The sequence below is a fragment of the Rhea pennata genome, chromosome 2 (genome assembly GCF_028389875.1).
Source record: "Rhea pennata isolate bPtePen1 chromosome 2, bPtePen1.pri, whole genome shotgun sequence".
In the NCBI taxonomy this organism is placed as follows: domain Eukaryota; kingdom Metazoa; phylum Chordata; class Aves; order Rheiformes; family Rheidae; genus Rhea; species Rhea pennata.
The window spans coordinates 46,652,816-46,666,092 of record NC_084664.1 but is presented as its reverse complement, the minus strand read 5'-3'; positions in this window follow the sequence as shown (position 1 = coordinate 46,666,092).

The following is a 13,277-nucleotide window of genomic DNA, read 5'->3' as shown; positions in this document are numbered from 1 at the left end:
CATGGGTTTGTATTTGGCACCTTGTATGCAAAAGAAACTGCTTTCGATGAAAACTAAAGCATTGTTAATATACTATATTAGCACAGGATAACTAGGCTTTAGACTTTACGGTGTTTTACAACTATATCCTGGTATATATACACACATAATTTTATACCACTGTTTGCTAAATACAGGTATCTCTCGCAGAGAAGGTGTTATAAATAAATCAAAGCAGAAGTCCTGGATACAAAATGAGGACTGAATAATGACTGACTCCTTTTATGGCTCCTTACCATGTTATAGATTCCTCCTGCTATGCTGCAGAGGATGCTGCATGTATTATAAAATCTTCTTTAATCTGTCTTTTATGTCTCTGAAAATATTAAAACTTTTCTGAGTTCTTTATTTTTAAATTCCTTAATCCAGGGTTGACTAAACAGTTGCACTTAGAAGATGCACGCTGAGGTCACAGCAGGATAGGACTTATCATAGCTCTCAGGTTTGTGCATCTGTAACCATGGCAACTTTGTGGATGCAGCTTTCCTGAGACTTCATTTAACCTGGAGTGGGTAAAGGAAGCGCCAGCACTGGGCACATTTCTCTGTTTGGTGAGGATGTCACATACAGCATCTCTCCGGATACATTTTTAATTACTATATTCTCTTAATTACTTCTTTTGATTTCCCTGGTGGATTGCCTTTCTGTAGGTTCAATGACTCTTTGGGAAACCAAGTTAAATCCGCAGTGTCTTTGGTCAATGCTGCTGTTTGGGAAAATTCATTCTGGTAGAAGGTCTAGGCTGGGTCTGTGGCCAGCCCTCTGCACCTTCTCCAGAGCAAGGCCTGTCTGGAAAGCCACATCCTGGTGGCTTGTGAGGTGCTCCCCACACCCCCCCAGCAATGCCCAGCGCCTTGAGGCTGTGCCTGCATGGTTAGGGCTGCAAGGGGCAGGGAAGCCCCCCGGCACCCTCCTGGCAGCTCACCCCCCTTCCTGGCCTCCATGTAGGTGCCGCGAGGGACTCGCTTGCCTGCTGGACATGTTCCTCCAGATGATCGCTCTTGGGGAATGAATGATGGCTCAGTGCGCAGGGACAGGACAGGTCTCTGTTTAGCTGCTTATTTGATAAATACGTTGCTGAGAGCCATGTTTTGTCTCTCCAGAGGAAATATCTACTGCTGGTGTGTTAAATCCAGCCCTCTGCAGAGGTCCAGGCAGCACAAGACCTATGTTCCAAATAAGAGCGGTGTCACCAGCATATAGATATTTTATAGCTGCTCTGCATGGGCATGAGTTATACCAGCTTGGTGAGCTCTGGAAAACTGGGCAGTTTCGTCTTTCTCCTCATATTTTTAGTAGTGCTTGACCTGAACTTGGCCTTCATGAGATGGAAGCCCAGTTACCCTGCACAGCAGGTTAATCAGAATTTAAAAGAGGACCATGTATTCTTTCCACTTAAATAGCAATAAATGCAAGCAGCAGTAGCAACATTTCTCTTTCTTTTTTTTTTTAACTTGAGCAGTAATATTTCTTCTTTTCATTAAGCCTTCCACACTTTAGATGTCACTGTAAATAGCTGAGCAGTCGAGGCACATTATTAATCACTGTCAAGTGTTTAACACATGAAATAGTGCAGTGGAAAGCAATCAGATTACTCCCTCAGTTTTATGCATATACCCATATGTGATAAGGAGTATTTATGTTTAAAAGTGATACCATAGAAAGAACGCACAGTACTTATTAATTAGGAAAAGCAATTTAAGAACAGTACTGCTACATTTCTGACAGAGGGCAGCATTGAGTTTTTTATCATACAAAAAAAGGTACACTTCTCAGCTCTCTGATGACTACGCAGTTCAGGATGAAGATCAAGGGCAAAAGTGATTTTTGGTCATAACAGAAGCAACAATCCTATGGCTGTTTGCTCCCAGCAACATTCAAAGTGTTCTTGGTATAGACAACCATAAGGCAGGAGTGCCACTCTTGTCAAAGGGAGGGGGAGTATTTACATGCAAAGCCCTAGTCAGCAGACTTTTCCTAGTTGTAAAAACGTGCTTTCTGCAGAAGCTTGGCAAACCTATTGCTGTCGTACTAGCAGCCTTGCAGAGTTAATAGGAGAACTGGTTTGAAGACACCCAATGTCTCCCATGAGCTGCAGAGTGATCTCATCTCCTATTGATACCAAGGCAGCAGAGACTGACTGAGGTGCAGCAGAAGCTTTCCCTGTACTTCCCAAAGTGACCCAGAAGTGGCCCCAGTCCTCACTATATTTGCTTATAAACATGAGCACCGTCTGACTGTGAGTTTTGCGCAGCCAACCAAGGGCTCCATTTTACTTGGAGAACATTCATCTGACCTAAAAACAAGCGTAACGTTTCCCTCCCTCTCTCCCACCTCCCCCTTGGAAGGTGGTCAGGAGGAAGGGCTCTTCCACGCCGAAGATGGGGCACTAAGTGTTCGGGCAGGGAAAAAAGGAGGCAAGAAAGTGGCCGGCACCATTCACAGCGTGCCTTTTATTGCCTGCACCGCCCTGGGGCTGGCTCAGGCACTTCGGCACATTGCCTCTCGCTGGAGCCACGCGAGGAAGCGGCATTTACGCTTGCAGCGGGTCTCACGTCTGCCGCAGGCACAGCGGGAGCAAGCGCTCGGCTGAGAGAAGCAGCGTCGCGGGTTGACGAGGGCTGCCCCAGCACCCTCCCTCTCCTGGCAGTGCCAGAAATGGTCCCGGCCTCAAACCTTGTGTGCGTGCGGTATCCGTGTCGCCATACATTGCCTAGCACTGCCTGCAAGAGATGCGCTACATGGCGGCTTCAGCCACCCGTTTCCCACAGCCGTTTCAAAACGCCGGTTGTGCGGTGCCGTGAGTGGGGGCTGTGCTTGCACGGCCCTCATGGGAGCAGCTGGGCCCCCGCCGAGGCAGGCGGCAGGAGGGGAACAGACTTTGCTATAATCCCAAACCAGAAACAAATTCTGTTTACATTTCTCCATCAGAATGGCCTGTTTTCACAATCAAACATTTCCATGGGAAATGTTTATTCCTTTGCAAGAAATGCTTGCAATGCTTGCAAAATGTTTGCTCCATTACTAGCCTTTTGGTTTTGCAGTGAGAAGTCTAATGCTCGCATTAAAAAACACAATTCCCTTCTAAACATCGGTTATATTTTGTGAATGTTTTGGGGAGGGGGGCAGCAGGGTTGGGTTTCTTTATTCACAGCTTCACAGAACATGCTGCTTTCTGATCTGCTTCTTGAAAGGGATGTACAGCACCTCCTTCGCTGAGGCCAAAGCGTGAAAGCCCGGAGAGGTAGTTACTGCTGGGGCAACCTCCTGTGAGGAGCTGTTGTAAGGGAAACGTGTCCTGCAACTGCCAGCCCAATTTTCCCTCTTCTCAGAGGCTGTGCAAAGGAGCGGGGACCAGGAGGGCCAAAGCGACTGTCCTGCAAAAGCCGGACAAGCCAAGCTGCGCATCGCTGTTTCGGGAACACGCCTGACGGGCTTTCAAGGTTATTGCATCTGACATTAACTAATGACAGTGATGGAAAAACTGATGCAGCAGATGCACCCGAAGGGACAAACAGAGGAGCAAAAGCAGGCGGGGGAGGCAGGGAGAGCATGGGGCACCTCGCCGCCATGCCGAGGAGTTACGCCAGCGGAGGCAGGCAAGGAGCACAGCACTTCGCAGCGCAGCCCTTCGGCCAGGTGACAGCCAGCTCCTGGTGGCTATGCTGGGCTCGTGTTGTGCCTGCATGCTTTTAATCCAGGGACTCGAGTTCCTCCTCCCTTCCCTCCTGGTTCTCATTAAATGCAATAAAACAAAAATGTTCTCAGACTGTTTTTACGAGAGCCGTGTGTTCCTCTGCCGTGTTATCGCAGCCTCCGGCTCCGTGGGGGCGCCTGGATCCGCCCTGGGTTCATGGATCTCGCTGCTGATTGAGAAAGAGCAGGACGCACAGGGGTTGCAAAGCTGCTTGGGCATGCAAACTGCTACGACATAAAGGGAATGTATTTTTCAGCATATCACAGGCAAATTATTGGACTCTTACTGAATAAAAGCTGAAAGTTTTGGAGGCAGAAAGTGGCTGGCTCAGTGTTTCTTATAGGATAGGTATGCTCTCCCTCTCTCCATCTCTCAGTCTGCCATAAGAAACAGGTCTCTTTTCCTTTTCATAACCAGCAGGGAGGGAATCAATTCTTTTAATACCTGAAAAACACATTTCGTAATTAGAAACAGTCGTTGATTTCAGAGTTCACAGCAAAGCCTGTATCTAACTTTCTAATGTTCCTGGTGTGCTGCAGCCCTGAGCTCTGGTTGCACCTGCATTCGTACCAGAGAGGAGGCAATTATTATATCAAATTAATAAAAGAGAGGGCACATCATGAGCTTGAATAGATATTTAAACAACTGCCCACACAGAAGGTCTGTGTCAGTAAATGTGGATGCTTCCCAGAAATGTTGTGTATGTGTGTATATTAACTGTAATGTATTCCATCTCCCCGTAGGCATTTTCATTACAACTTTCAGAGAGAGCTGCTCCATATTCCCTTTTTGCCCTATCTCACTGATATTCATTCATTCATTCTGTAGTGGGCTTAATGCTGCTGTCTGCACACACAAAAAAAATAAAATAACAGACAGCGCAATGACAGGAGAAGGAGGTGATTTTTTTTAGGCATTTGCTGGGCGCAAACACAGGGATTCATTTGTCCTGAGCCTCTTTTTGGGGGGCCCTCGGCACAGCCATCTGCAGCACAGGTAGCAGGAGCGAGGTGGCGGGCTGGAGATACTCAGTACATCGAAATACAGCCATAAATTCTGTCACCGCATTTCTCTGCAGGGGCCTGAAAGGAAAGGGGGATCACAGCATCGAACGGAGCAAACAAGCAAGCCTCGGGGGAGACATCAGTCCCACACTGATCTTTGGCACGACCCAAGCATCTTGGAGGGTAAGTACTTTTGTTTGTTTAAAGTATGGCTGTCCGTACCCAAATATTTATGTGCCTCTGGAGTGGCTTTAAAAATATTTGAGGGCCTTTGGTCACGCAGAGTGAAAGCTTTCAAAGGAGCGTAAGCCCCGCTGACTTCCAAGAAGAGCCTGTGTCACTCGGCTGCTTTAGGAAAGCGGTCAGGACGTGCTCGCGAATGTTATGCAGCCCTCCTTGCAGGCAGGCGTTACGAAACTCCTCCAGGGCAAAGGATATGCGGACAATGAAAGGGAAATGAGGATATTCCTGCCTCACCCGAGCCCTCCTCGCTTTAGGAAGGATGCAAATGTCTTTAAGATTTCGCCTGGAAGTTGAGCTGGGCCTGATGGGGCTGCGGAGACAACTTCAGCGAGCCGCCCGGTGCCCCTGCCCTTGCCCTTCCTCTCATCTGCCTCCACCCCAGAGGGACCCTGAGCAATCACACAGCCAGACCAACACGACATTTTGGCAGTAGCTGCTGACAATTTGCCCACTTCTCAGTGAAGCTCTGGCTGGGTGAAATCGCCGCAGCTCTGTTGATTTCAGCTGTGCGCTGCAGAGTTTGTGCAGAAGGAGGCCTGGCAGCTTATTCCCCATTTATGGGGTCAGAGATGGACTTTTGACTATGCTATGCTTCATTTGTGCTTACACTTTCCCCTGCCTATAAATGCATATCTGGCCTGGAGAGTCAAATGTGGTTGACGATAGTGTTAGCCATGCTATCTTCTTATGTGCCTTAACTACTCTAGCTCAATGAGCCAGCTAGGCTTTGGTTGACTCATCTCAGCTTAAATTTGAACATACTCATATTTCCTCCAAGTAGGGGAGCACATAGGCCTCTTCAGCCTTGTTTTTATCCTTTGGACACCATGCATGAATGGAGAGATTTGAGTCACAACTACCTCAGCCAAACATGAAACTGTTTCAATGGCACTAACATGCTTCTGTGTGTCAGGTTCATGAACATCGAGCATTGCTGAGACCAAAAACCAGCAATTCTGGGAAAATCCAGATGCTACAATATCATAAATTTTATGTTTAGAATTGCAAGAATCCTTTTAAGGTTAGCAAGTATGTGGATGTTTTGCTGCCAACGTCCTTTAGTGACCTGTAGCATTCCAGTAGTCATTTTTAATAACTCACACAGATGATAACAATAAGATCCCACATCACAGGGTAAAACACACATTTTAAACAGCAGTAAACATGCCACCTTCTGAGAGGCTGTGAAAGATTAAACATCTTGTAAGAACAAGAACAAAACACAGCGATGCATTCAGATTATATAACACGCGCAGCCCCGCGTGGCTGGACCGGAGCTTCCCCACAAACGGCGAGTGCAGAGGCTGAGCCCAGCTCAGACCCGTGCCAGGGCGAAGGGCACCTCTGACAGACCCTGTGTCCCCGTTTTGCACGCGAGCCACCTCCGTGCAGCGGTGGGAGAAGTTGCGGAGGTTGCTCCTCAGGCCACTCGGGATATCTGGCTGCGTGTTTGCTCTCTCCTGGCATTCAGGGGGCTGAATTGACCGAGCGCTAGCAGGAAAAGAGATAAGGGGGTTAAGGCATGCTGCTGCTTCACCCTCCACCTAATGACAGTGATCACCTTCAACACCATTAACCCAGCTTCAACCCACGGATGCGTCCCCGCACGTGCGTTGGGTGCCGGACTCGTGGTGCCGCCGCAGAGGGAGCTCGGCCTCGAGCCGTCGCCGCGCGGGACCCCCGTGCTGCCCAGGCATTGCACGGGTGCGCAGCGCCGCTCCGGGCTGCAGTTCTGCAACCGTGGGAATGGGGGCCCCTCGGGACCTGAGGGGGACTCCGAAACAGTGGGAAATTCTGGGGAAGAAGACGGGAAAAAGAGCTTCCAAGGGGAAACATCTGTCCTCTTTAGCATTAGCTACAAGTGGTACCTTTTTAATTATTAAAATGCTGAAGCTGGCAGAGATTGCAGAGTGGATTGACTCAGTAATCACTTTGAAGAGTCCCAATAGCTGGAGAGGATTCCCATACAGTCATTTTCTAACTAGATAGAGGAAGAAATAAACTCTTCATGTATTTATTATTATTATGGGCTGTCAGTTATGAAGATTTATTCATCCTTGAAGAGCTACCTCAAGACACTGCTTTACCACTTTGCTACTCCTGCCATGACATTATTCTATATGTGAAAGTCTGAAAATCAAATGTGCTTTTGAAAGCCATAAACAATTTATTCCCCTAAAATTTTGACAGCTCCCCCTATGTACAAGATATACATATACACACATACATACAAGTTTATGCGTGTGTGTGTGTACACCCACATATATATATATAAAATATTTATGTAATACATGTTCATTGTAACTTTACAAGGGGCTTTTCCCCAGGTTTGATTCAGCAAAGCATCTTATCATACATTCTCTAACATCTTAAGCAAGTTTAAAGTGCAATGAGACTTAACCTTAGTATTTTCCACAACTTCATAGCCTGCTGCCTTGAACCAGCTGGTCCCTCAGGCTCATGTGCTACTGAGTGCCTATTTAAACCCACTGAAATTGATATTGCAGAACACACAAGCTTCTTTAGCTTGTTGAGTCAGATCCTGAATTTGGGCAGGTTGACCAAGATCTTTAGGAAATGTGGAGAAACTATGTCTATCCATTCAGTGTAGAACGTTTAGGCATGTTCATGGGTGCAGCAGAGGTTTAGTGCATAGGTATTGTTTTGTTATATAAGAGCTAGTGGCTTAGATGCCATATTTTCCCTAGAATTTGCGGCTATTCCAGAGGGAAGTTCTTGAATCACTTGTTGGAAGAGGTAGAATTCCCTTCCCTTCCCTTCCCTTCCCTTCCCTTCCCTTCCCTTCCCTTCCCTTCCCTTCCCTTCCCTTCCCTCCACTCTCAATAAACCTCAGATGCTTTTTATTTCACTTTTAGATCAAGGAGACTCTTAATAAATGGATCACAGTGCCCTTTTATTGTCTGCTTGTGCAGTTACAACTTTGGCAATGTCCGAGTGACTTACGAACACAAAAGAACAGGCCACTGTAAGGTAAAGGATTATCTCTGCTTTACATAAGACAACTGAGGCACAGAGGCAAGCTGCTTCACAGCTCTATGAAATGCAGGAAGGCACTAATCAGCTTTGAAAATCAACAAAAATGTGACATATAATAGTGTTTGATCTCTCTCCCCAATGTTTCACGACTGATTCTTAAACCACTCCATTAAAAAATATATTATTAGTTATAGAGAGATATAAAACTACGATCTATGCATGTATTATATTGTTATGCAACTTTCTGTATTCCTTGGACTTGGCAAGGTGCAGCATACAGCCACTTACTGTCCATGCCAGAAGTGAGCACACGCAGCCCTGAGGGAGGGCAGGGAATTGGCTGCTGCAGCTGGAGGGACGCAGCCTGCTTTGGCTGCTGCCAAGTCCCCCTTAGCCACGACTCACCTCCTGCACACTGGGCCAGGGGGAGCGTTTGTCTTTCTGGACTAGCACAACTCCCTGGTTTTACTTGTGGTGATACATCAAAGTATTCCTGTTCAGCCTCAGGTGAAAGTGCTGCTGATTTTTAGAAAAGTGAAGCAACCAGCTCTAAAGCATCCTCTCTAGAGGGGTTCATGAGGGTGTCTGCACTGAGCTCCAGGGTGGGCACCCACTGACCGACGGAGGCTCGTGAATGTGCTGTCTTCATGGTTCATTTCAGGACCTGGCTGAAAGAAAGGGCAGTTGGCCCAGCTGCCTCATGCACCTTAAGCAGAGCAGAAATGGTGCCATCAGCAATCCCCTAAAGACAGGACCTTCCCATGGCCCTGAATTCAGGGCCAAGTTCCTGGATAGAGACCTCGCCATGAAAATGCTTTTCCCAGTCTCATCTTGAGTAACTGCAACAATTTGGGGCCATCTGCAAATTTGCCACCTCACTGCTCACCTCTTTTTCCAGATCATTAAGACATGCATTAAACATGACGAGCCTTCTTACAAATTTGCAAATCACTCCCACAGCCATCCTGATGAAAATGAAGGCAACTCCTTATTTTCTGTTTCCACTTCCATTTCACTGTACTCTGCTGCTTGTGACACAATGATTTCCCAGCCATGATTATGCAAGGTGCATTAGTAATGAGGATTCGTCATGTACTCTGCAGAATCAGTGCTTGAATCTCCTTACAAGCCTTCTGGGAGAAGCTGGTGCTTCTGCATTTGTCAACTTTCCAGCCACAATGCAAGATTGATCTCTTTGCCGTATATGTCAAGGTCATGTCTTGCAACTGTTCCAGAGCAGTGGGAAAGCCATCCAGGAAATTTTTACCTTTGTTTCTGGTCTGATTTGCAGCTTTTTGCAGGAAGCTGTTCTGGACCTGCAGCCTGGGAGAGGCAGAATCTCATAGTCAAAAGATATAAATAGCAAAACTAAAGCCACTGTCACACCAGGCAGTTAGTTTTATTTATACAACTATCTGTCCCTCATTGTAGCTTTTGCCTCCCCAGCACCTATTCAAAAGGGACATTTCTCTAACAAGAGCAATTATAAATAAAACGCAAGCACACGAGCTGGGAGCCAGCAGCCCTATTTTGGAGGTCACACTCACCTTTTGACAAAGCTTCCAAATGACTCCTGTTTTTTCCATGCTTTTGGCAGCAGGAGAAGCCCTGACCGTGACGTTGTGAGTGTGACTGCTGCACTGGAGCTTTAGCTTCATTATTAACCCACTTTGGGCTTTCTGTCTGTACCCCAAGGCCAGACCAGGGTCTGCATCGGCCAGGAGCCCTCGCTCTAGTAGCTACCAGCACCAGGCCTTCAGAAGAAACAGTAAGACACAGCTCCCTGGAGATTTATGAATCAGTCACCCTGTGGAAAGTTTTGCTTTACCCTTCTCAGTCTGAGGTCACCCAAGTTGCACGAGTGATCTCTCTGCCATAATCCCAGATGGATTTTTTTTTCATTTTCTGTGTCTGCAGCTCTACTTCCTCTGCTAAGAAAACCCTGTATTTTTTTCTTACTCCACCCTTTCTTTCAGTACCCCTTTTTTTTTGTGGGGCAATGATCTGCATTTTTGCTGGCTTTCGCTTTCACTAAACGCCAGCCTTGCAGGGTAAAATGGTCTTGTGTCAGGGAGGGGTTTTTGCTCACTCAGAGCAAATGCAACACACCCTCCTACAGCAATCGCTGGGTTATTGAGGGATGATTGATCCAGATGTGTGAAGGCAGGTTGGCATTACTCACCCTGAGCCTCTCCTGCCTGTTTTTAAATGGCTAGTCCTGACCTTGCTCTGAAGGATGAGGGTCTTATCCAACCGCTTGGTGTGCTCCAAGTTTAGCAGCTTGACCTCCCATTTCCAAGCACAGTAGGAGCTGCCGTTGCCCCAGCGGAGGCACTGGGATAACTCCAAAGGCAGCAGCAAGCGTATCCTCAAACCATTCCTCCCAGCCAAAGGTGGGGGAGAACCTGCTGGGAAACCTTCCCTCATGCAAAACCACAAGTTTCCGAAAATGCTCCACGGGATACAGCTCTGAGGGGGCAGAGCAGCCCAAAGCCTGCCTCAGACTATGGCTTTCTTTTCCACGAGCCATTTTAAACTGCGGCAGGCAATTCTGGTCAGCCTGCTTTGATTCCAGCACACAGGACAGATGGCATCTCATCCTCCACCTCATTCTCCAGCGGCAGCGAGCAGGCCTGGAGGGTCGGCAGCAGGCTGGGGCAGCGTTTGGTCCCAGCTGTTAGCAGGGCACACTGATATGGGCAAAGGGCCTCGTAGCATCCCGCAGAGGCAGCGAAAGGGGTCCGGGAGGGAGAAAAGGCGGTCACGGGTGTCCCAGCTGCTGGCCAGGGAGCTGGAGGGCTGGCCAGCGGGGGAACACCAGAAGAAATCAGCTCGTTTTCTGCAGCGCTGTCCCCGTGGGCAAGGCGAGGATGGGGAGCTAACACCCTTTTAGGGGCTGACGTGAAAAGAGGGGCTGAAGAGAGAGCATTAAGCGCTGCCTTACCCCCACCCCGCCAGGGCTGCCATGCTGGGCCAGCGCGCCGTCTTTTTTATTGGATGCACCGAGTGGAAAATATTATCCGACGGACAGCACAAACGTGGGGAGGCCGGAGGCCGGGGCCGCGCAAGCCTTGCAGGAAGCGCTGCTGGCGAAGCACGCTCGCCGCGGGGCAGAGCTCGGCCAGCTCTGGGCCCTGCCGAGAAGGGCCTGCCCGCGGCGCAGCCTCCTCTTCTGGAAATGGCCTTACGTCCTGCTTGCGTCCTGCTCGCCGTTCGCACGTAGTGACTACCAGCCAGAAGGCTCAACTAGCAAGCAGCACGGGGCTTGTCTTGCCTGGGGATAAATATAGACCCGGAACCCGCGCAGCACCCGATCCGCTGGAAAAACCTATAGGAGGGAAATTCCCAACTTCTGCCGTTCACCTTGGTACGGTTTTGGGGAGCTCTTCTCATCCTGGCCCTGATGTTAAAGCCGGAGCTCACTAATGCAGACCTTCCTCTTGCCATCTGCCCGCGAGGCAGCGGAGCTGCTTGGAGCTGGAGCCAGCTCTGCCACCACCTGCTCCTGCTGCGTTTTCCTCCTCTGGCAGCAGTATAACCTTTAGTTTTCAGACTGCTAAAATGTGATTCATTATTATTTGGCTGTAAAAGCGGGGCCGGCATAACGATCTTTCTGACCCTTCACTCCTCCCCGTCTCCCGCGCGCGGGCCACGCGTGGGCCCGGCGATGGGCCACTCGCTGAGGGCAACGTGCCGGGCTGAGCGCTGCCTTCGGCGTATCGGCAAGGGTCACCCGAGGAAGGGTCATGCCTTCTCTGGGGATGTGATGAACACGTGAGCTTAATTTATAGCACATATCCAAATTTAATCATTGGACAGACTCGTCCAATGACTCCGGTCAATGATTTAGACTCCGGTCTAAACCAGCAATGAATAAACCCTGGACCTGGATGCCCAAACTGGTTGAGGAGGAGGCATCATTTTGGGGGCAGCCTTGTTTCCATCTTGCAGGGAAAGAGCCGATGGGGAACGCTGCAACCTCGCCACTGCCGGGGCCTGGGGCACGCAGTGTCCCAGCCAGCCAGCCCCTGCCGAAAGGAGCTCCTGCAGCCCCTCTCCTGCCCCGCTCCCGCCACGCCAGACTCTTCCCTGCTCTCCCCAGAGCCTGACACTCTCCTGATGATTAATAGATCCGTAGCAGTGCAGGCCAGAAAGGACCATTATGATAATATGCTTTTACCTCCTTATAACATAGGCCATAAAATTTCACCCAATAATTCCTGTGCTGAGCTCACAGCTCCTGTTTGAGCTAGTGTGTGTCATTCCAGAAGGGATCCAACCTTGATTTAAGGACTTTGAACAAAGGAGAAAACATTTTTTTAAAAAAATCTGGAATCTCTTCAAAAGGCTGTAAATAATCATTGTTAGAAGATGTGCAGATGGAAAACTCAGCTTTTCTTCATTCCTCCCCCTGCCTTTCCGTCCTTACCAGACGGGGCCACAGCACTGCAACTTGTCAGTCTGAACTTCTTCTGACGGTGCACGTATGTCCTTGGTTGATACAAGCCAGTTCCCATGACAAATACCACACCTGAAAGCAGAACCTTAATACAGAGCTGGAAGAAAATGCATAAGCCCCAGAGGTTCAAACTGGGGTATTTTTATCATGGGATGTACCAGGTCTCACTTAGGATCAACAGTTCCCATCCGAGCCCCGGGAAAGCATCAGTTCACAGTCCCTGCACCCAAAACATGACCCAGCACCCTTCTCATCACCAGCTTCTTTGCAGCACCTTCAGGATCTTCTTCCTAGGGTTGCAACCTTCCTCTTCCTGAAACCCACAGACACTACACTCCAGCCTGGACTGCTTTCTTTCATTTAGACTAGCCCTTGCCTTGGGCACAGTACTCATAGGGGAGTGTAAGGAGGAATCATCCCCACTGCATCTCCAAACCACCTAACCAGAAGCTTGGTGTCATGAGCTGCTACAAAGAAGTAGTTTGTGGTGCAGCCATTGGAGTCAGCCCAGCCATGCGGATGGCCATGCGTTCAGTGCCCAATGGAGCTGCCCTTCAAGATGGGCTGGCTCTGAAGCACCCAGGGACAGCTGCTGATGGCATCTCCTCAGGCTTGCCGTATGGGTGGTGGCCCATGCCAGTAACAGCCCCGGTTTAGCTGGCCATGGCTGTTGTGGCACACTTGTGTGGCACATTTTGCCACTGCAAAATGTGGCGTTTATGCTCCTAGCAAGATTTCTTACGGTGTGACAGCCCTGTTCAAGGGACTGCAAGCATGGGGACGAACACCTCCCAAGGTCCCCCCTCCCATCGGCCTTCCAAAGCAAAACTAAAAATGG